The sequence below is a fragment of the Triturus cristatus genome, chromosome 8 (assembly GCF_964204655.1).
Source record: "Triturus cristatus chromosome 8, aTriCri1.1, whole genome shotgun sequence".
Classification (NCBI taxonomy): domain Eukaryota; kingdom Metazoa; phylum Chordata; class Amphibia; order Caudata; family Salamandridae; genus Triturus; species Triturus cristatus.
In genome coordinates, this window is record NC_140591.1 from 256,187,591 (window position 1) to 256,210,021 (window position 22,431).

Below are 22,431 nucleotides of genomic sequence, written 5' to 3' on the forward strand. Positions count from 1 at the left end.
TGAAGAGGTTACCATTTCAGAGTTTACCATTCTCATGCTTAGTTTTTACAAATGCTAACACTATCAAAGCTATACAGAAAGTGCTAAAACCACAATATAATCTACAAACTGAATTCACTGGTATGCACATAACTTTTTAATCCTTTATAAAAAATTAAATTAGAAATAAAGATATATATGGGAGTTTGATAATAAAAGAGTATCACGTTGATATGAAAAAATACATCAGATGAACTGTATGTATTAGAGGGTATGTGTTTAAGAGCTTAGAGGTGAATGTTTTGGGATGTAATAGAGAAATGAATTAGTGCATCTTTATTACATTGTGTAGTTTATGGAAAAATAATAGTAGAGTATTGTGGTAAGTTGCAATGAGGAGCTAAGAATGTTTTAAATGTCTAAATATCATGTGCAAAAGAGCTATATCTGTCATTTGCATTCTGGGAGTCGCAGTACTTTTAGTAACATTATTAAACAGGAGTAGTGTAGTCACAAATAAAAGATGACAACATGATGCCTGCCTGTATATGAATTAGAAAGAAGTAATACTTTAGGTATATATTGAGAAGTATTTGTCAATGTGGTTTTTAACTTATATAATCACTTAGCATATGCTTAGATGGTGAGATATGGTTCTTGTGGTTGCAGATAGCTATTGTTTGGTTGGGACTTTTGAGTTTTGCTAAAGATGCAGAGAGGTATATATTTTTGGAAAGATGGCTTGAAAGTGTACATCTATTAAGAAATTGCATATATGTTTATATGGTGTTCAGTAAGGCTGATGAAAATTTCATGTATATGGTGAGAGTGGTGTTTTTTATTTGAACATGGTGGGCCAGATTCACAAAGGTAAAGTGAGACGAAAGTCTAACTTTATAACTTTTGGTATTCACAAAGGGCATTTACTACTCGTAAATGCCGTTTGTGAATACTGACAGTCATAAAGTTTGACTTTTAGTATTCACAAAGGGCATTTTTGAGTAGTAAATGTCCTTTGTGAATACCGTAAGTCGTAAAGTTAGACTTTTGTCTAACTTTACCTTTGTGAATTGGGCCCAGTTTGTTTGAAATTGAGAAGGATTAATAGTGCAGAATGCCTTGAGAGTTCTTGTGCTAGCTTCATTTGGAGTGTAACTTTTGTTTGGAAAATGCTGAATATGTTTTATAGGCAGAAGAAGTATTTGAGAAATGATGTAGCTATACCATGCACTAAAGGTTTTGTGCTTTGTAAAATTTAAAAATGTTGTTATCCATTTTAGAAACTTACTGATGCATGTGGATGCTCAGTAACAAAGCAATGTATGCTCCTAGAGGAGAGCCATGTATGCAATTATATACCAACTATGATATCTAGACTTCAGTCACATATAGCTCAGTAGAAAAGCATATATTCAGTAAAACAGGTAGTTTGATACTGACAGAAGGAGATAACCAATTAGTCATATATATAGTCACAACTGTTATGTGACTAACTGTAATGAAGATACTTTAATAGTCAGTCAGGGAGTAGGCAGGTACTCATGCAATCACTCAACCACTAGTGAGGCAGTCATCAAATCAGTGATTCAGTATCCATGGAGTCATGGAGTTATTTAATTACCTAGACACTACACATGTACTCTTGCAATCAAGTAGGCAGAAATTATGTAGTCATTCAACTATGGAGGCACTACTTATACATTCATCTGATCACCCAGACTAACCATTTACTTATGCAATTAACAAGGCTGTAACTATGCAGTCATTGTAACACTTATGCACAAGCTATGCGGTCATCTAAACACACACTTACAACCCATGCAGTCATTGAAAAACTGAGGCACACGTATGAACTCATGCAAACACTCAGGTACTACTCCTGCAGTCATCTAATTATGTAGAGAGTACTATTGTAGCAAACCTGTTATTCATCCAGCAGCTATGTACTCATTTATTTACTGACAGAATACTCTTGCACTAATACAATCATCCCATCAGTACACTTACTTTCCTCCTATCTCTCAAGGTTTAACAATGGAGGCATGCAAGCACTCTGATACTAGTCATACACCCATGTATTCAGGCATACTGGCGCACTCATTGAATTATCCATGGACTACCCATGTAGTTATCTAAACACCCAAGCCCTACCTGTTCACTAAACCAAAAACACATGGGCAGCAGCCAAGTAGTCAAGCAATCACTGAAACACTACTCATGCACTCATCCAATCTGCTAGGTGCAATGCATGTACTTAAACAATCATGTATGCACTATCCATGCACTCTATAAATCATCTATATACTATCTATGCACTCCTGCAATTATCCAGACACTTATGTTGTGCTCATTTAATCCTCCAGTATCTATGCATATATTGAATTATTGAGCCATTAATCATGCATATCTAATCATTCATGCACTACTCGTGCACTCATTCAAACACCCAGACAGTAGTGATATACTCATGTAAACATGCAGGCAGTAACTATGCAGATATGGAATGACCCATGGAGTTCTGAAATACTCAGGGAATCATTGCGGCAGTACCTGTATCCTCAATACTCAGAGAATCACCTAGGCACTATGTATACATCAATTCGATCATCCAGGGAGTATTCCTGTATTCAACCACAAACACATGTTTTTACAAGTTTTAGTGAGGAATATGTAGTCTTTTATGACCACCTGGTGAATCATATATGCAAGCTGAGACATACTCTTTGGATGTAGTTGGAAGAATTAGTGAGGTATATGGTTTGATAGACATTAACGTGCAGATTGTTATATGCACAGTTTCCCAAAATGTAAATCTGATACATTTAAGAAGAACAGTACTGAGAAAGGAAATAGAACACTAACAAAGTGGTAGAGTGGCATCCAATATCTCTTATGTTGAGACACTGCATGTACTTGTATACTCTAGGCTAAATATAGAAGATAGTAAAGCAGTGCGGAACTGCAAGCCATTTGGCTGCACCATGCTGCATTAATTGCAAAGCACAGGGATGCGTCCTATTTACAACAATATGATGGATTCCTATGCTCTCCCCTGTGCTGGTGCACAACTGGCAGCCATGCACCAACGGAGGCACCATTGCACCATGGTGCAAGGGTGCCTGTGTAGTGGGAATGATTGGTTTTGTACAGGAAGGTGTCACTTCCTACACAAAAAAAAACACAAGAGGTATTTTCCTCTTTGTATGTGTGCTGTAGAATTCAGCACGCATAGAAACAGGAAAAAGTGAGGAGAAAGAAATGTATTCCTCATTGTATGTATGTATGGCGTATTTATATAGCGCGTACTGACACCCGAAGGGTATCCTGGTGCTTTAGACAGTTATACCAACACCACACATAGCAGTCAGGTGAAATTAAGCAAACCTAGGAAAGAGAAACGTTTTTAGTTCCTTCTTAAAAGAGGGAAACTCCCCAGAACTTCTCAACAGCAGAGGGAGAGAGTTCCAATGTTTGGCCGCCACGAAACCAAAAGCTCGGCCGCCCATCCGAGCCCTCAATACCTTTGGAACTACCACAAGATGTGCTGACAGTGACCTAAGGGAACGAGTGGGCACATACCACTGGAACAGCTCCTGCAATGGAGCAGGTCCTTGCCCATGAAGTCCTTTAAACACCAAACAAAGTGCCTTAAAGATAACTCGCTGTGAAACCGGTAGCCAGTGAAGATCGGCTAGCGCCATAGATGAAGAATCAGATCGACGACGGGACAGGGCTAGCTTGGCTGCCATATTCTGCACGCGTTGTAGCTTGGCCAACAATTTATTTGGAGCTCCCAGGAGTAGTGCGTTGCAGTAGTCTAACCTACTCAAAATGGTACCGCGAACCACTTCTGGGCGAACATGGGCCGGCAGCAGCGGAAGTATCTTCCACAGCATGCGAAACAACATCATGCAGGTGGTCACAGTTTTATTTACGAAAAGATCCAATTGGAGATCAGGCCCAAACACAACGCCCAGGTTCCTGGCAGATGCTGCTGCAAAAGGAACTTCCTGAAAAGAGGAAGGCCAAAAATCAGGAGGCAGTGGCCGAGGGATGTGGTCCAGCGAGCAGTGTAGAACCTCTGTTTTAGAGCTGTTGAACTGCAGAGAATTCTGCCTCAACCAGTCCGCAGTTGACGCCATACATTGATGGAAAGTCTCCAGCGATACCGCATCTTTGCCCTCGATGGAGAAGATGAGCTGCGTATCATCGGCATAGTTAATAACCGAGATGCCAAATGATTTAATCAAGCTCACCAGAGGGCGAAGATAAAGATTAAACAGTATAGGGCTGATGGCAGACCCTTGCGGTACGCCCTGCTCAACTGTTTTAATCTCCGACTGGAATGGTGGCAAGGCCACTACCTGGCGTCTGTCTCCCAAATAGGAAAACAGCCAATCACGAGCCGAGCCCTTCACCCCTGTATCCTCAAGTCTTCTGACCAAGATGTCATGGTTGACCGTGTCAAAAGCGGCCGACATGTCGAGCAGCACTAAAAAGGCCGCTCGCCCACTGTCGGCTCGCGAACGAAGATCGTCCAACACGGTCACCAGGGCCGATTCCGTACCGTGTGCTGGTCTGAAGCCATATTGAGACGCGTCCAAGCAGCAGTTGGTCTCCAGGAAACTGGACAGATGTTTAGTAACCAGTTTCTCCAGAATCTTAATGGGAAAAGGAAGCAGCGATATAGGTCTGTAATTCGCTGGACAGGTGGGATCCAAAGTTTCCTTCTTCAACAGAGGTGAGACCACTGCTAATTTCCAACACTTTGGAACACGTGCCAAAGAAAGAGACTGGCAACAGATAGCATACAGCGGAGGGAAAAGCTCCGCCTGGAATACTTTCCAATATTTGTGTGGCAATGGGTCTAAAGGAGAACCAGAGGATACACTGTTAGCCAGCAAACAAAACTCCTCAAAAGACGGAAGGGGAAAACTATCCAGCTGTACCTGACTACCAACTACCCTTACTGCCTCCATTTCGGCCGCTAGAGTGGAGCCAAGTACGGGCTGAGTGACAGTTGTAGTTGTAGGAGCAAGCTTACTTAAGATCAAAGCGATCTTATCTTCGAACGCCTGCGCTAAGGAGGAACATAAAGCTTGGGAGGCAGGAATGTCGTTGGCCACAGAAGCAGGTCGAGAAAGATCCCCAACAATCTTAAACAAGGCCTGCGTTTTGTTCGGTGCATTTAAGAGTGATTCCTCCAGGAAACGTGCTTTGGCGCCTTTAATCTGCATTTTATAGGTCAACAAGGCCTGCTTAAAAAGGGCTTTATCGGGTTCTAGATAGTGTTTCCTCCAAGCTCGCTCCGCGCGTTTACAACAGAGCTTCAAATGCGATAACTCCGCAGTAAACCACGGCATAGCAGTCTTGGATCTATTCCTAATTTTGCGCAGAGGAGCCAGCACCTCTAAGGAATTAACAATTTTCTGACTAAGGCTCTCGTAGCTTGCATCCACAGAATCCCCTAAAGGGGGGGTTTCCCCGGCCAGCAGGGACGGCAGGCAGGATTGTCTAAGTAACCTTGACCACTGGCTGCCCATCTTGGTCTTAATGCCAGTACTTCCATTCCCGGTTGAAGCCATAGGACATGCCACGGAGAAAAGGACCAGGGCATGGTCCGTCCAACACTGCGGAAGAATATCCCGAACCACAACCTGGCTAGTATCGGCAAAGACCAGATCAAGAGTGTGGCCCTTAATGTGGGTCTGTGAGTGCACCAGCTGCTGCAGATGAATATCGCTACAAGCCTGAGTCAAATCCGAGAGAGCCGACCTTGTAGGACCATCAGAACACAGGTTAAAATCTCCCAGAATCAAAGTCCTAGCATGGGTATTAGAGAGCTCATAGATTGAATCAATTAGCTCTGGTACTGCTGATAAAGAGCTGGCAGGGGGCCGGTAGCACAGCAGCCCGGAGTAGAGAGTTCCTCCATGCCCTTTCAGAGAGAAGGCCAGAGTCTCGCAGCCCAAAATGCGCTTGGTGTCAAGCACTGAGACATCAAGCGACTCCCTAAATATAAGGCCAACCCCACCTCCTCTAGCTCCCTCCCGCGGGTTATGTCTGATCTTAAATCCAGGAGGACAGGCTAGCCCTAGTTCCACTGCACAATCCGCTCTAGTCCATGTTTCTGTCATGAACAGAACATCTAACCTATAGGAGTCTATAAGTAAGGCAATTTCCGTATGATGTTTACTCAGAGACCTCACGTTAAGCAAACCACATATCAGGGGCTGCACCCACCGCTCGATGGCATGCGGCTGGTGGCACGTGTTCGTGCCTGGATTGAGTTTTAACAGCATGTCTCTGGAATAAGGTAACCGACCATCGGGCAGTGGAGCAGAGTTCCCGGCCCTCGGCACGACCTGTGCGCGAACGGGCGCAAACGGGCTTACCTCTGGCGCACCTCCGGCGCGCAGCCGTCGCGCTCGCTGCGCGCCAACGCTGCGCGCTAGAACACACATCCCTTAAATGCTGTGTCGGTAATCCGCGCGGGAGTCCTGCGAGGACACACCTCTATCCCCACCAAAGATGGCCCCCGAGGTGGACCCAATCCAATGAGCCTCACCTAAGATGGCGGCCGGAACGCCGCGATCGCGTCCTGAGTAGCCCCCCAACAGCTGACTAAATCCCGCAAAGTGCAGGTGAGTTGTAAATTTTGTTGCATCTCCCTAAAACTCCTCTGGGGAGGTGTAGGATTCTGATGCATTGCCAGGTTTAAAGTTGTAGTAAATTTGGGTATGTGGCCGAATCTATGGGTGTTGCATGGTAACACCCATATCAACACCCATGGCATGCTTCTTTCACGCAAAATGCTGCCTGAAAAGTGCCTGAATGTATAAGTCTATGAAAAGATATGCAGAGTGGCTTTACGTGGCTTTGTAAATATAGAGCATACATTAAGGCACTGGTGTGTCAAAAAAAGGGATGCTCCGGAAAGTGTATTGGGCTTGTAAATATGCCTCCTTGCCTTTATGTTCATTTTAAAATTTTCTACAGAAGGGATAAACTGTTCTTTCCCCATGTGTAAGTTAGAAGTGAGATATGCTGTAGCTGTGTTGTACAAGAGGGTACTAAAATATTAAAAGGTAACAGATACATAAAGTTTTTTTGTTTTGCTCTGGGTTTGTTATATTGAAGTAAGTGCATGTATTATTATTTCTGGGTTTGTCTGTAGATTTAAAACTGCAACATAACATGAAAACTGTTTTTGTATTGTGTGTATGTCAGTAGTAAAGTAGTTGGTAGATTGGCTGGGGTAAAAATTAAAATATACTTGTTTTATTTACTTTACAGAACAATATCTACACAACTGCACAGCCTACAAAAGCTCAGACAAAAAAGCAACATAAGCAACTACAGTATGTTTGCAGAAATGATTTACAAATGGGGCAAAATGCAAAAAAGCGGTGAAAGAAAAAAGAGCTACTGGTAAGAGCACAAAGTCATTGCTTAAAAATGTATGCACACATTTGAAAAGATTACAAAATAAAGAAAATGAAATTATGACTATGAGAAACAATAAGAGTTGGCAAACTGTACATTGCAAGAACAGAAAAGACGTGGAGGCACCTTAACCAGGAGACAGAAGCAGTGAAAGGAAACCAGAGCCAGAATGTTTTGTAGTTGAGTGGTTATAAATCCAAAGATGAACTATGAAGAAGTATAGAAGAAGGAGCAAGGCACTGAAACAGAAAGAACAAGTTGAGAGAGTAGTTGATAAGGCCTTTGCTTTGAAGAGGAAAGCTTTCCATTTGGATTGTAAATAGAATGAAGACTCTTGACAAAATAGTGTTGTGCATGAAGAGACGAAAACAGAAGAAAAGATTAGTAAATAGAAGTAACTTTGTACAGTTTTTAGTGGAAAATGGATGTATACTTCGGGTACAGAGCAGTTCTTTCATGAAGAAAGCTATCTCCAGGATAACAGATTAGTTCAAGCTATTCATGAAAGCAGACAATGTTATGAAATGAAGAATGGCAGTCCTATAGAGAAAGAGGTGATGGTACATAGAAATGTAGAAGTTATTGAGGAATAGGTACAAGGGAGGCGTAGTCAGGTCCCTGTATACAAATGGAATTGTAGTAGTGTTTGTAGTATTAGACAGCAATCAATTGATATTAAGGAAATCCCTAAGTATATTACCAAGATGCAATTTAAATCACAAAATAAGTACTTTACAAGGTTTGGATCCTTGCAAGCTTAGAAAGCATATACATTTGCAGGGACACTCACTAGCTTGTTTATCAAAGAAAGTGTTCCAAAGCACCTTTCATTATTTTAGGAGATAAGCTGTACAGCATTCAACAATGTGAACTTTAGTTAGGAGGCTGTATTATGCGAAAACTCCTGCTTTATGTTTAGGAGAAATGAATAGGGCACTTTTGCATGGTACTGTGGCAGAGGTAGAAAAGGTTTGTGATGATCTACTGTTTCGTTTCTTTGATCCAGAAAATGACTGTAGGGACATTGAAGAGTTGATAACAGGAAGAGTTGTAGAACAGGACACAGGTACTACAATTGATAATTTTCAAGAAGAAATTACACAATTTAAGACAGTGCTGAAAAACCAGAGTATGTAAGTATTTGCTTTCAATGCACTTACTACAAGAATCAAATGGGGACTGTTGACTTATATTCAAAAAGTGAAATAGACAATAATGATAACTGGCAAATGTTTGCACTCTACTTATTTGTAGAAGAAAGATTTGACTTGTCCACATGACAAGTTATATGTAAGTACTGCTACAATAAATTAGAGGATAATAAAATGCTGGCAAGAACGGTGCATAACAAGTCAGAATTGGTTCCCATTCCAGACGCACTTCAAGGTTTAAATATTTATGAGTCCATTCTCATCCAAACTATACATTCCTTTCAGGCTATAGTACATATGGAGCCAAAGATAGGCAAGTTACCCCAACAGAGCTGCAAAAAGGTCTAAAAGGTAAAGTAGTGTATTTGCCATTAGATTCCAAGAAAAACATTGAAAGAGTAGGGGTAGATAGAGATTTAGAGGAAGGACTAGTAATTCTTGTAAATGGTGTGCCTACCAAGAACAAGAAGATATGGCAGGAGTTAGTAAATGGTACCAAGTTAAAAAAACAACTTTATATCTGGTACAAAACAATGTTTACTGTAGAAATGTGGAAAACCTGCAAGATATCACACATATGGAGGACCAGACATTGCCCTCAACAGGTCAGAATGAGAAGGTGGATCAGTCCAGGACAGAAGAAATAAAAAATTAAAGAGGTTATTGGTGATGCCATTGGTGATGCCATTGAGCTGTTTCAAATGAAGGAAGCAAAAAGGAGCTCCATTGTGGGGAAAAAGTTTAGAAGCTCAGTGTTTTCCACTTCTTTTTCCTACTGGAGTACGTAGTAGGCATGATGAGCGGCCTGTGCAAATACCTGCAGCTGAGTATAGCTGTAGTAGTTTTATTCAGAAGATGCTAGATTTTGTTAATGTATTCCATATATATTTCACCTATTATATGAGAATGACTTTTCTGGTCTCTCATATGCTGTGAATCATACTCCAAAAACAGGAGTTAATTTGCATGATATATCATCATCATTAACAACTTCATTTCGATCTCGAAGATCATAAAAGCACGCAGCACAGAGAAATAAATAAAACATTATTAGATAACTATGTAAAAAGGACATTGCCATAAAATATCTTTACAAATGCAGGGTACAAAAAGTTTACAAGAGAATAAAGTGCTACATACAATCGATTTCCCAAGCCTGATCCACAGTGCATACCAAAATCTCAAGAGACCATAAACCATTACACTTCGTGTATCAGTACCCAAAATTCTTAGCACCTTAAGATAATGACCTGGGCCTGCCAATCTACACAAAGGAACTGTCCATTTTTTCCTCTGATAAATAATGAGGACAAAAAAAAAAGTAGATGGACAATAGATTCCAGGCAGGCTTAACACATAGGGTACAGATCATCAATAGAAACATTTTACGACCATTTAGAGCAAAACAGTTTGGTGGGTAAAGTCTTATAGCGGAACTGTAAGAACAATTTATGCGCCGGGGGAAACGATTTTGTCAATACGGGTCTCGAAACAGGGAACACATTTAAAATTAAAAAAATCATTAGACAAACTGGTCACTGGTTTTGTCAAATGCTTTACAAGTATTATTTCCCAATACAGTTCTTTAAGATTTGTCCTTGGTACTTGGGTCATACCTTCCTGGTCGAACCAGAATGCCTCCATTCCCAACCTCCCTAACAGTTCCCTTAAAGACGTAAACCACCTAATCGACATGGCACTAGAACATTTGAAAAGGTCAGACAAGGCCTCTCGATAGGTTTCTAGTTTGTTCACTGTCCATAGTCTATACCAGAACATCAAAAGTTTGTAATTCAGCTTGTGTGCCAGCTGTTTATGGGCAAGGTCCATGTACAGAGGTATCAAGGGGGAGCTAAATGGGAGATCCTCCAATGATCTTAGAAAACAATTTTCAATGAGAGAAAGGCAGGCTGAATTGCCCATACCACACAGTTCTGCACCGTAAAGTGCCCCCCCAAGAACCTTGATGTTGTAAATTTCTAGTGCCGGAGCAATTTGACTGGAGACTGTCTTCCTGTGGATTTTACTAATGTGGGCACATTGATGGATTAGTTGAAGCTTTACTTTCTCAAAATGGGCACCCCAATGAATCGATGGAGTCAGACGGATACATAAGAAATCAAAAACTTCAACTTGCTCCAATTGATATCCACCAGCCAATACAGGTCTTTTAGACAATTTTGCCTTACCACTATTAAAAATCATGTACTTGGTTTTCCCCTCATTTACAACCAAACCCCTTTCATCATAAAATCTCATAAATGTGTTCAAAAGTTGTTGTAAAACTTTGCAGAGATTTAGAAATTAAAAGAGTGTCATCGGCGAAGAGTAGTGCGGGCACTCTTCTTACACCGATTTTAGGGGCATTACAGCCATCTCTATCTATAAAATCTACCACCCAATTTATAAAAAGAGTAAAAAGCGTGGGGGCTAACACACATCCCTGTCTCACTCCTCGTTACACTGGGAAAGTTCCTGTTACTTGGTTGTTTTCTCCCCACCTGACCTGTACTGCATTTGATGAGTGAAGTCTAATTAAAATTTCTAAAAGGTTTCCCGGCAAACCCATGCCTTTCAATACTCTCCAGAGTCTAGCAAGGGGGACAAGGTCAAATGCGGTGAGCAGATCGACAAAGGCCACATATAATTTCCCCCCTTAACTACTACTTCCTTCCAGTAGATCTGGTGCAGATCAGAGCTTCCGAATCCCCTCTACTTCCACGGACGGAGTGATCTCACAGTCACACACGCATACACACATCACACGCTGGTGGGGCCCATTACACCAACATTCATCCTACCACTCTTATCCGTGCCATGTATAAGGGGAAACACACCTTTTAATACCTATCCGATCTGCCTGTACTTTGAGGTCAATGGCATCTACTTAGTTGCTTTTAAATCTTGCGAAAAACATTTCAAAGAATATACAAATAAATTCAATAAACATGACAAGAAATAACCACCCGACTCAGAGATTCAAACAGAATTATTTGTTTATCTAAAATTGTCAGAAAAGCCAATTAAATGCAAATTCATTTCTCTCATATTTACCTATTCTGTCTAAATGTCAGATCCTAAGTCAGAACCGGTCCTCTGTAGAAGAATTAGAGTTTCCTGCCGTCATGTAGAGTCACCGTCCTCTCCGTCAGCATAGGGACCTCGGATCATCAGTTCGGGAAGAAGTGGCGCTAGACCTCTCTAGTCTACTAATATTTATACCAAAATTACATCACAAAATGTTACAATCCTCATCCGTTTAGCAGGAAAAGATGTCGTCTTGTTACATTAAGAAATGTTCTCATGTATTGTAAACTTCAAATTCTGAATAGAAATTATTAGTCCATAGCTAATTCGTTACTTTTACGGATGTCTCTACTGGATAAATTTGTAACCAATTGTGGGATCATTACGAGTTCATAAATTGTGTATTTCGAGATTGTAACAAACTCCATTTCCAGGGGCACTTGGCAGACTTCCTGGACTTGTCATCATGATCATGGCTTTTCAGTTCATCAGAAGTGCAAGGTCACAGGCAGCGCGAAGCCTCTTTGCAAAGTTTCCATCTACTCAAACGCAGGCTGCGGGTGGTAGCCATTTTCTGGTAGGCCACATTAGTCAACTTAAGTGAAAATAGACATAAACAGAATTACTGCACAGAAATGATTATACAGTGTTATTCCCCTGCTAATACCCTTATGTGTGTGTATTTATCTAGCCATTTGCGACATCAGAAGCCATTAATGCATATTAATTATAAGTGCAAAACACAATAACATTACATAAGCCACATCTATTTCTGTCAGTTTGCTCACCAACTTAGTTCACTTATTATTTTAGCCATGCAATAGCATTCCCACGTGTAATTCTCTTGTTAATAAGGTTGGTTAGACAAGACTTCAACAAACTTTTAATAATTAATAATTAATCATTAGTACTTTTAATTATAACATGCGAAAATGAAACAGGTATTCGGGTTTAAAGAAAAAACCCTTCTCCATCAATCCCCCCTTTGGTGATATATAATCACCACAAAAATCAAAACCCCAAAAATCAATTTAGTTTCCCCTTTTGGAAGAATTCAAAATATCTTCTTGTTCATGTTTTTAAACCCTTGTTTCCATTACATCTTCCTTTTTAGTTTCTATATACATGCTTTCTCTTAGCTCTTCTAATTCTATTTCTTGTAGATCTCTTTCTGGTTTCTTTTGTCTCCTTTTAACGTTTTCTTTTATGATTTTCTTTTTATTTCTTCTATATCTACAACACATACACCCTAATCTAAGGATCAATAATGCCACAATTACACATGTTAATGGAAATAATATCTTACCAAAAATGGTACTACCTATTTTAGCTATAAAATTCTTAATAGCAATCATCTTATTAGCCATTCTAGTCCAGATACTTTCAGTTTCCAGTGGTACTAATTCTTCATGCAAATCAGTAATATTTTTTATATAAACCTTTAGATCTTTACTTTCGTCAGGAATGTAAGTGCAACAATGTTGAACTTTCAGCATTCCACAGACTCCACCCTCTTTTGCCAAAAGAATGTCAAGGGCAAGTCGATTTTGCATCGCCATAGCACGCAAAGCAACCATTTCTGTGTTAACCAAAAGAAAGCCTCCAGCGGTGCTTGTTGACAAGAGATCCACCACAGTTGACAGCTTCCTAAAGCCAAATGCATTCAAAGAAATTCCCACTGCTGGAATTAAAGCTCCAAAAATATCTCCTACAATTTCTGTCCATGTTTCTCTTCTATAGCGTGTTAATAGATTAGTTTGTTCAACATTTTCTACTCTATCCATGTGAAAAATCTTTGGAAAGACCAGGCCAACATAACATGTACCAAACCAATGGTCAGGCAAACGGTAATAAGCCTTGTTCCCACAAATATAATACACTCCCGGGAAAACTGGATCTTCTCCTCCTCTAAATCCCCATCCGGTTGCAATAAAGTATGTATCATGGCACTCACTAGTCCCTATGAAATAATAATCATACTGGGATCTCTTCCTGGTAATGCACAGTTTACCTTTCTGTGGGGCATCTATAGCCATAGTTGGACTGGCTCCATTTTTCAACTCCTTTTCTTTCTCAATATCCCACATTGTGTCACTCATTTTATGCCCTTCTGATTTCTTGTGCATGTTCAATCTTCTTCTCTCAACCATGTCTAGAAAATTCTTCTCTTCTCCCTTCAAACTGCAAGTTAAATTATTTCTAAAAACATATTCTAAGGTTAATTCTTTTGTTTCTAAAAAAATCTCTCCTAAAGTGTTAGCTTCTTTTGCAGGATTCAGTGCTTTATTCATAGGCAGTTGCCCAAGAATATTATCTACATTAGACATATTATAATCTAATTTCCCTAACTGGTAAAATCTACTAATCAACACACTACAGGAAATTCCATACGTAGCCGGAAGATGATGATAAGTCACTCCTTCCGAAACAGAGGCAGGTAATTGCATGCAAACGTAGCAATCCCTTACTTCCATTGTCTTTACGTACTCATACAACAATTTAGAAAAAACATTGCTAGAAAAATCATTAATTGACCTATCCTTATGTATATTTATATTGCTAGTTTTAGTCGGTACTATTTTCGGTGAACTTTTCCCTATATTAGTTTTGTTCTCAGTATGACCTTCTAAAGTGTCTATAGTGACTCTAAATGAAATCAGTAGAGCAAGCACGCTCCAAAGCAGCATTAATAAACCTGTACAGCAGCAACACATTTTGCACCATCTTTTCAGAAAGGTACATCTACTTTTATTATTCTCAGTATTAGCCATTTTGTCAATTTGACCGTGTCTTTTGACTTAGCCTCTTCTACTCCTCTACCGAACTTTTAAGGGCAGCAAGTACCCAACAGATTATTACAATCTACTAATTTTTAGTATTTCTTTTTCTTCTCTTCTCCAAGTGATTTTCCTTGGATTTACTCAATTTGGATTTTCATCACTTTTCACTGTCTCTTCATCATCATCAAACTGTATCAGGTCCTGAACATCCGTCTCTTCTCCAATGTCGGACAAGATAACTCTCAGGATTCCCACAGCTTCTTCTTCAGCAACCTCTTTCAGTAAAGCCTCCTCTGGACTTCCTTAGCTGTCCGCCTCTTCTCCTTGTTCAGGCAGTGCCACATACGTCCATTCCGGTGACTTGTACCTCTGGTTTGGTTTCCTTATTCTTTTAGTTCTCTCAGGTATTTTTGTTTCTTCTTCTTTAGTTGGATTTTGACTTGACACTTCGTTCACTTGTTCAGCTTTCGAAGAGTTAACTCGTGTCAGTCTGTACCTCAGTCTCTTTATCTTACTTGGCCAGAGATCACCTTTAGCATTTCTCTTTTGTTTTCCTTCTTTATTGTTTCTTTCTCCAAGCCAAGTTCTCTTTCTCAGAACTCGTCCTCCATGTATCTCAGCATCACTTTCATCAGACTCTGTCTCAGTTGCCTCTTGTTCATTAACAGTTTTCTTATCCCAAACAACTTCCTTTTCTCCAACAGTCTCTTTTTCCACCAATTGAGATTTCCCTACTTCTGTCCCTCCTCGGGTCTCCGACACGCAATCTTCTTGCTGTCTACTTGTCCCTTCACCTAGCTTGTTGTTGATGTTCCCTACACCTCCTCGGGGTTTTTCCGCAATCTGTCCCTCACTGTCTTTGTCTGTCCCTTTTTCATCAATATTTATCTCAGGTGGAACTTGTCCAATTTCCCCATGTGATTCAGGTGTCTCTTCTGTTGGAATGTTCTTTTCTTTTCTTTCTTTCTTTTTGTGTTGGTCACTGTCAATTGGAACCTCAGGTAATTCTTCTGAGTCTGAACTTGCTTCTGCAGTTTGCACTGTTCTCTTCAGAACCTCTTCTGGTGGGATAAAAATTTCCCTTGACTCAGTTTCCCCACTTTCAGGATTCTTTTTCCTTCTTACTGTCTCACTGTCTGCATCATCACTGGAATCTGATTATTCAAAGTATTCTTTTCCAGTACCATCTCTTGGATTTGGAACTCTCAGTGCGTGACTTGCATGTATCCAATTTTTCACTCCAGCACACTTCACAGCAGTCGTTGTGGTCAAGATGACTTGTCTTGGCCTTCCCCACCTTGGAACCAGGCAATTCCTTCTTCTGTGGACTTTTATCCTTACCCAGTCCCCTGGGCTCAGATCATGGGCTGGTTTCTTTTCAAGTGTGGTGGCGTCTTCTCCAACCTGGTAAAACAGGCCTTTACAGTAATCCAAAATCATGTCATCAGTTATTGTCATCAACTTGTTGACTGGTACAAATGCATGTCTCATTGCACGTCCCATGATAATTTCATGTGGACTCAAACCTGTCGTTCTGTCTGGAGAAGACGTAATGGTCATCAGGACTAGAGGCAAGACATCGGGCCATTTCATTCCTGTGGCTAAGCACATTTTGACAATTCTGTTTTTGATGGTACCATTCATTTGTTCAACCACACCAGAAGCCTCTGGTCAGTAAGCACAATGTAGCTTCTGCTGTACACTCAATGCTTCACAAATTAGACCCATGATTTCATTATAAAAATGTCCTCCTCTGTCTGATTCAATGGTTACTGGGAACCCGTACCTTGGGATGAACTCTCTTAACAGTAATTTGGCCACTATTATCCCATCATTTCTTCTTGTTGGATATGCCTCCACCCACCTGGAGAACAAACAGACCACCACCAGGACATACCTCAATCTGTTGACTGGGGGCATTTCAATGAAGTCTATCTGCATTCTTGTGAAGGGTCCTCCCTCTCTGCCTATTGTTCCTAGTCTCACCACTGTTTTCTTTCCAGGATTAAATTGCTGACATATCAGACATCTCTGGCAGAGACTTTCTGCATTCAGTCTGAACTTTGGACTGTACCAGGTTTGCTTAAAGGCTCTTATCATAGCATCCAGGTGTCCTTGGCCATGATACATCCTTGCCATTGTTGATAGCATGCTATTTGGCATGACTGGTCTTCCATCCCTATAGACCCACACATGATCTTTCTCTCTAGGTGCACAACCTGCTTTCACCTAATCTCTCATCTCTTCATCTCCTGCCTCATCCTGTAACTGTTTTACTTCCTCCCATGTTCCCACCTCATTAGTAAACATTAAGGAACAAGAAGATATTTCCCACTCTTTACTCCTGTTAATGGAATGATTGTTTCTTGCACAGTATTGTGCTATGCCATTAGCAAATGTATTTCCCACAGTAACAAAATCATCACCATGACCATGAGCAGCACATTTTACAACTGCTAGTTCTTTAGGCAGCTGTATCGCCTCTAGCAGTTTTCCAACCACTTCAGCATTCTTTATGGGAGTTCCACTTGAGGTCAGGAAACCTCTTTGTAGCCATAGCTGGCCAAAATCATGGACAACTCCGAAGCCATACTGGCTATCAGTCATCACAGTCACTCTCACACTCCTCCCAATCTTGCATGCTTTTGTCAGTGCCACCAATTCTGCCACCTGAGCGGATTTAACTCCTTTCAAGGGTGATGCTTCCACAACTTCCGAGACTTTACACACAGCATATGCAGCACTCAACACTCCTTCATCTGTTCTCAGACAAGATCCATCCACAAACAACACATGATCACTTTCAGGCAGTGGCAGATCTCTTATGTCTGGCCTTGGCTTTGTACAGTAATCAAGTACATCCAGGCAGTCATGATCAACGTCATTTCTCACTCCCACACATTCAGCATCAGGCAACAGTGTCGCTGGATTCACATTCACACATCTCTCCAGGCTTACATTGGTTGCACCAAGAATGACTTTCTCATATTTAGTCAGCCGTCTATGAGATATGAACTGTGTCCGGCTCCTTGTCAAAAGGATTGCCACATCATGAGGTACAAATACCCGTACAGGGTATCCCATTATGATTCCCTCTCTTTGTTCCAGACTTTTGCAGGTAGCAGCTACTGCTTTCAGGCAACCTGGTAAACCCACAGCTACTGGGTCAAGAGTTGCTGAGAAATAGGCAATTGGCCTCCTCAGACGTCCATGTTTTTGGATTAACACTGAAAGTGCACATCCATTTCTCTCACTACAATACAGCTCAAATTCCTTTTCATAATCAGGCATTCCTAGGGCAGGAGCTTCACATAGTCTGTCTTTTAACTCTCTGAATGCAGCCATTTCCTCTGGGTTTAGTTCCAATGGGTCTTTCACCTCACTTTTGGTCAATTTAATCAATGGTTTGGCAATCAGGGAAAAGTTACTTATCCACTGACGACAGTAACCTACCATTCCCAGGAACATTCTCACCTCTCTTTGTGTCATTGGGGCTCTCATTCCTCTAATGATTTTGATCCTGTCAATGGTCTCCTTTCTCAGGCCTTTCTCAATATTATGTCCCAGATACTAGACTTCTTTCTTACAGAACTGCAATTTGGCTGGAGATACTTTTAATCCTCCATCTGCCAAGTAATTCAGTAATGCAATGGTGTCTACTTCACAAGCTTCACGTGTTTTTGATGCCACAAGTAGGTCATCAATATACTGGACCAAGACCGAATTTTCAGGCATTGTCAGACTTTCCAGAGATTTCTTTAGCAATTGATTAAATATTGAAGGGCTCTCTGTCTACCCCTGTGGAATTCGGCACCATGCCAAAATCCGTTCTCCAAATCTAAAAGAAAATATTGGCTGGCTGTCATGATGCAATGGGATTGAAAAGAAAGCATGACACAAATCAATTACCGTATACCATTCTGCATCATGGGGAATCTGATACAAAATCACTGATGGATTTGGCACAATAGGACAACATGACACAACAATCTTGTTAATTTTTCTCAAATCCTGTACTATTCTGAACTTTCCATTAGGTTTCTTCAGTCCCATTATTGGTGAATTACATGGGCTGCTCAATATTTCTCTTAACACCCCCTGCTGAATCATCTTTTCAATTATGGGTGTTATTCCTTCAATTATTTCAGGTGTCAGTCTGTATTGCGGTATGTTTGGGTAAACCACTCCCTCTTTTACAGTAATCTTTACTGGATCTACATTTCTCATCAGACCCACATCTTCTCCAGTAAAATCCCACACTGCTGCTTTCACTGTCTGTTTCAATTCTGGGGGCAATGCATCTGGATTAAATATTGCATATGTTCCCAAAGCCTCACATTCCCTGCTATCCATGGTCATTCTGTATAGAACATCCTCATCAGGTGTCTCAAAGGTTATTCCATCTGGAGTACAGAAAATAGTGCAATTCATTTTGCATAGCAGATCCCTGCCTAGCAAGTTCACAGGCCTTGTGTCACACACCACAAATCGGTGCATGTCTGAATATTTCCCTATTCTAAACCTTACTGGTTCAGTAAGTAGAGTTTTAATCTGTGTGTTGGCCACACCAACCACTTGGATTGCTTTGTCCGAGAGAGGAAGATTCTTTATATCAGCTGACCTGACAGTTGATCTCGTGGCCCCTGTGTCAACTAGAAAAGTGACACTTTCACCATTAATTTTCCCATCTACAAAAGCCCCTGCCTGGTCTATTTCTAGAGTTGCGCCAAGTACGCACTCCTCTTCCTCTCTTCGGCAACGTCAGAAGTCTCCCTCGTAGTCGCTTCCCTCATTTTTCAGCCAGTACTGAGAAACTGCGCTTGCGCATTTTGGTTTGATTACCTGCTCTTCATCGTAGAATCCCGACTCTTGGCTGTACTTCTGAGATCCTCTTCTCTGTGGCAAGGGTGGTTTTGGCACCTGATTCTGCTGCTTATCAGCCTTCTGCTGTTGCCGATGCTGACCACACCCCTCACTCTGCACCTGTGAATTCAATGATGGATTATCATCATTAGTAGACGGTGGATTCTTACACTCGATTTCCAGTGCCCCAATTTTCCACAGTTGTGGCATGGGAACTTTTTCTTGGCTTCCTCGATGTTCCCCTTTCCTTTTCCTGGACCAAACCTGGGTTTATTTCTTGGGTTATTTGCCTATTCAACCAACTGAGCTTCCTGTCTTTCTGCAACTTTCACCTGTGCCCACATTGCCTTTTCTTTTAGCTTCCTCTGCTTTGCCTCAATCTCATCACTGAAGTATTTTGCATGTCTCAGAATCTCATCAATCTTCTTACTCTGCCAGTCTACGGTGTGCTGCCTTATCATTTCACTGATTTCCAGCCGCAAACCGTACACAAATCTATATACAAAATGGCTCAGATCCTTGTCACCCAGATGTTCATCGCCACTGAACTGTTTGAAAGCTAATATTAATCTTTCATATTATGCATGGACAGATTCCTTCAATTCTTGATGTGTTCGATCTATTTCAATCCAATCGGTTTCCTTGGGAGGTACCTTATTTTTTAAGAAGGCCATAACCTGCTCATACTTCTTCATTACCTCCGGGTCTGGAGCTCCTGTTTTTGGATCTCTCGGGTATTCCTTAGTAGGCCAGTCTATGACTATTTTACATTCTGCCCACAGGTCTGCTGGTACAATTATATCAAACAGACTATTCAGGTCAATCCACAGTACTTTTGACAGCTTTACAAATCTGTCGACCTGTCGGTACCACTCAACAGACTTTTCCCTTAGTCGAGGGAAATCATTTGTAAATGATAAAATATCCTGTCTGGTCCATGGGACATGTACGTACCCACCTCCTGGAATCTCTCTCATGGGGTAAGCTGTCACTGCCTTCTCTTTTTCTTTCAGGGGAAATGCCGAGTAAGTTCTATCTGCCCCATCCTCTCGCTTTCGGTACCATCTGTCTTTCCATCTTTCTACATCTCCCCATTTCTTCAGCAAAGCAATCATTTCCTTAATCTTTCCTGTTCGGCCTGCATTGTTCAGATTCTCAATGTCCTTATCTGTAAAATCCACTCGGTAAGGCCTTTGTAAAGCTTTTACCTTACCCATGTCAATTCCCAATTCACTGGCTATTCCTTTTAATCTATCATGTATGTTCTTTGCTCTCCATGTAATACTCTTACACAGGAAGAGGATCTCCCCTTCCTGATAATTTTTCAGTGTTTCAGTAGGGATTGTTCCTACTATCATCTCTTCCATTTCCATACGTAGCCTAGCTACATCAATTCCCTGTGATTCCTTTTCTTTTCTCTGTAAAGTTTTCAGCCAATCATTCAAATCTTCAGCCGTTATCACAGATTTTTCTGCACCCCCTGGTTCTGTCACTCTTTGTGGTTCTAAAATTGATCCTCTGTTCCCTTCCACACATCCAGAATTCAAACTTGAGTTAGTTTGCACACTCAATTCTCCTCCACATATGGTATGTCTCCACTGATTTTCTCCTGTTCTCCACTGTGTTTCTCCTGCTCTCATTTCTGCCTGCTCCGGAGGAACAATCAATCTATTGCCCACATATGGTACTGTCAAACCATTCTCACCCGTCCTCTGCTTGTCAAAAATTGGCATAACCGGGCCTATTGTCACAGGCACTGTAACTGCCTCAAGATTTTTTGTCAGTTCTCTGATTTTCTCTGTCAGTTCAAAGGTAGTTCTTGCTAGTTCTCTGGTCTTTTCATCCTCAAGTTCATTCTTCTTTTCTATCTCTCTTTCTCTCTCTCTTTCTCTTTCTCTTTCTCTTTCTCTCTCTCTCTCTCTCTTTCTCTCTCTCTCTCTCTTTCTCTATCTCTCTCTCTATCTCTTTCTCTATCTCTCTCTCTTTCTCTTTCCGCCAGAGAACAACTGCTTTTCAACCCAGGGGTGGTACCCTCTGTCTTAATAATCCGCAGGGTGTCTCTCATCGGGGTCACTGCTGTTCCTACCTCTTGTTCTCGTCTATACGGAGGTGGTCTTTTATAGAGCATGTCCTCCAAGACATCATCATCAGACTCGTTTGCCCCATATCTCCTGGGTTCTATATTATGTTCTTTTTCTGTACATTTTCTCCCTCCTGATTCCTCTGCCGTTCTTACAGGATATAATCCCTCGGTCATACTGGCATCACGCCACCTTCTCATCCGGTCATGATGGGTTTAGCGATCATGCTTTCGCCCAAACATGTACCTGTAGCTACCCCCACCCCTCTGCTTTTCTCGTTCATGCATTTCATCTTCCCATTCAGTCAACGCCTCAAACTGCGTCGGCCTAGGCTCTAGATTTATCATCCGTTCCCGTAAGTTTCTCAGTATGGCCAGATTAAATGAGCCATGTTCCAGGAAAGCTAAAACCCCATCTTCCCTTGTATACTTCACCCAGTTATCCAACCAAATACAGGTATGATACCCATACTTTGCAACCATCAAGGATGCCGGGGTTCTTATCGGGGGCAATAACTGTCCTTCCCTGGTCACTATATCTTTATCCTTGTCGAACCAGTTCTTTACTTTACTAAGTAAAGATTTTTTCTTCTTTTCCTCAGCCTGGTAGTACATTTTCTTATTTCTCCCAAACTATTTGTCTTTTCTACAGCTGTACGATCTCCCGTCCAATTGCAGCGCGACTCACACTAACGCACCAATCCTGGAGCGTCTACGTCACTGACTCAATCCGCAAATCCCAGCGCGACTCACACCAACAGACCAATCCTGGAGCGTCTACGTCACCCTGTATGTCTCCCAATCCTAGCGCGGCGTACACTAGCACACCAATCCTCGTGCTTCCACTGTTCTAACCCACTGTCCAATCACAGCGCGGTCTCCCTGACGTCAGCAGTCGCTGCAGTCCCTGTCCTTCTAACAAGCTCCGAGAATACCTATTACCTCTCCAGTGGTAAGCTTTAACGGAATGCCATACGGATCCCTGAGACCTAAGACCAGAGCTTCACAGATAACCTTCGCTATCATACACACCTCTCCTACACCGAAAATACGTTTCTAATGGCAATACACGGCGATGCTACCTCATCGAACCCAGACAATGCGA

At 41.3% G+C, this 22,431-nt stretch overlaps 1 long non-coding RNA gene across 1 annotated transcript in view; it reads left to right on the top strand.

Moving 5' to 3' along the window:
- LOC146801943 (uncharacterized) overlaps positions 1-22,431 on the top strand; it is a 118,618-nt gene that overhangs the window by 90,470 nt on the left and 5,717 nt on the right. The window contains exon 3 of the long non-coding RNA XR_014968081.1: positions 7,276-7,410. This is a non-coding gene — a long non-coding RNA (uncharacterized LOC146801943). The remainder of the gene's footprint in view (positions 1-7,275; positions 7,411-22,431) is intronic.